Here is a 2,662-nt window from a genome sequence, read left to right on the forward strand (position 1 = left end):
TATATGCAGGTTAGAAATTCAGCTGATCTGTACTCATTACATGAAATGCAACCTTACTTTTAAACTCCTAATACACACACAGATATTCGCAAGTACGCACACGCCACCCAACCCCCACAAACACATTGACATATATATGTATACAGGATAATCTGAAAGATGAATACCAATATTCATTTCTTTATGGATGTTCATTTTTTGCAAAATAAACACAGGTATCTACATATTCGTTCTTCACTTCAGATTTAGTTATTTTATTGTCCCTATTTTATATCCTTGTTCTGGAGATCTTTCGTCATACATGTGACCTCGTCATTGATTCCTGCTGTTCTTTTAGTCCATTCTAGGCCGCTTGGTTTAGAATGAGCAACCATATGAATATAAGCGGAGTATGTGAAGAATGATTTCGTTTCAGTATGTGATATTGTATAAAATGTTTTCCTTCGGGGAATGTGGACTTGCATTATCATGTTGCATGAATAAGCCATTCTTAGTAAAGCATTTACTTCTAGTGAAATCCATTACGTGTCATTCAAATTTAACACTCACCGCATCTTTTATATTATCTTCTTTAATATTCCATATCTGCCATATCTATATGAAATAATAATGATATATATTTTGAAACAGGTTCACTGTGTTTACATTGTTTATCATTCTGAGTTGGTTTTATATGGGATGGTATTGGTTGGCTAACGTAAATGAGAATGCTGCAACAAAATCCAAAGGTAAAGCAATATTGCTAAATTAATAAACATCGCTTTTCTTACCACTCAATTTTCTCAAGTTCTGATTGTATAACTGTCATTGAACTCTGTCCCCTGAATTCCAATGTTAAATATCACGCAAAGCTGTGAAAATTACCATGCACTCCGTCGTTTGTTTTATTTGTAAATACTCTCTACAGACTGTTTTCTAAATGCTGACATAGAATAAAGTTGTAAATTTGCTTATATTCCACAAAATAAAATAGGTTTTTACTTTCTCTGATCTAACTCAATACATAACAATACTTTTCTCACTTTTGGACTGATGGAGTATTTAAATAATATCCTTGGACCGGACATTCAGATGGACTGGAACTGGAACGATGTCATGAAAAGGAGGATTACTCCATACGAGAAATGTGTCAAGAGGAAATTGTCCATGACAGGTCAAGCAAAAGAGGTTAATGCCTGCAAAGACTCCATCGTAATTTACCGCTAAACATCAAGTTTTATCTTAGTTGCAGAGGTTGTGAAACGTCAACTATTTTGTCCACAGAATACGGAAGAGGCGTTAAGAATGTCCACTCTTCGGTTTCCTATGAAAGAGACTCGTCCTCCTTCTGAGGTGGTCCACCAGCTGCCAACATATTTTGCAAGGCATGTTTGGAATGTTCTGTCTGTTGATATGAACAGACACTCAAGGCTGGACCGTCTAAAATGTTTCTTTAGCCGATTGCCGGTGTGGTTTTCGCTGGTAACCGAGATTTGTTTGCATCTCGTCTTTTTTATGGATCTGCAAACTTGGTTCAAGGGAAAATGAAGCGCATGCAAACATTATGTGAAATGACATCAGTCGCCAATTAGCTATTATCAATTGAGGGTACTTAGAACCACCTAGACACTTTATAATTAATCGAGGGAAAAGCAGATGTATAGAAAACTAGAATGAGTGGGGGAACAAATATGTAGGAATCAATAAAACAATACATAATATGTATATTTGAATGTTTATAAACTTTTACTGAATCACCAATTATGTGAAATTCAGCAAGTCCTAAACCGACGGAAACCGCCGAGCCGTGTCGAAGCTTTTGCTTATATGCCTGCAAAAATCCACCGGAATTTAACATTTCATCGAAACCAGATCAAGATGGACGTGTACCGAAGACAAAAGAATTTATTGGTATGTATAGAATTATACAATCTATAAAAATGCTAGAATTTGACTACAAATGTTTTGAACTTTAATTTGTTCGTCTATAACCAAAATATTCCTTTCTCGTTGGAAGTCTCTACTTAGTATTATTTATATCTAAATAGCTGGATAATATTTTATTATAAGATTTATTTCATTATCAAATTTTCATTTAGCTCAGGGTTTGAAAAACAATCTGCATAAAGTATTTCTGTGCATTAATAACGAACTTAGATATGACAGTACCACTATTAATGATGAAATCTGGTATGGAAATATCAAGCGTAAGACTTAATCGAAAAGTAATTGTAAAATATAAAGAGCTTTGTAGTTAGTCTTGAATTTAACCATATAACATTTCTTTTCAGCTTAGTATTATTCATATTTTATTTGATTAACTACCAAATTTTAGGCCATCCAGCATAACATTCTTTGTTGTTCTTGTTTTCATTTTGTCATTGAACTTAAGTGGGATATTGCTAATATTCTTTTCTACTCTAGGCACATGCCTCGAAATGTTGGGGGAAGTGGTCAGTCGATTAGATCGACCCCAGTACGCAGCTGGTACTTAATCTATCGACCCCGAAAGGATGAAAGGCAAAGTCGACCGCGACGGAATTGGAATTCAGAATGTAGACAGACGGTATTGCAATGTTTAATCGGGCGAGTTGGCAGAAACTTTAGCACTCCAAGCAAAATACCTTACGATATTTCGCCTGTCTTTACGTTCAAATTCCACAGAGGTCGTCTTTGCTTTTCT

General features: G+C 35.0%; 1 protein-coding gene across 1 annotated transcript in view; it reads left to right on the forward strand.

Annotated features, from left to right (window-relative positions):
* The first annotated feature begins 573 nt into the window (after window positions 1–573).
* The window catches only part of LOC115215142 (membrane metallo-endopeptidase-like 1), an 86,818-nt gene continuing 84,729 nt past the window's right edge, over window positions 574–2,662 (forward strand). The window contains exons 1-2 of the mRNA XM_036505430.1: window positions 574–728; window positions 1,756–1,890. The gene's annotated coding sequence lies outside the window, so the exon portion shown is untranslated. The remainder of the gene's footprint in view (window positions 729–1,755; window positions 1,891–2,662) is intronic.

Source organism: Octopus sinensis, linkage group LG8 (genome assembly GCF_006345805.1).
Source record: "Octopus sinensis linkage group LG8, ASM634580v1, whole genome shotgun sequence".
In the NCBI taxonomy this organism is placed as follows: Eukaryota; Metazoa; Mollusca; class Cephalopoda; order Octopoda; family Octopodidae; genus Octopus; species Octopus sinensis.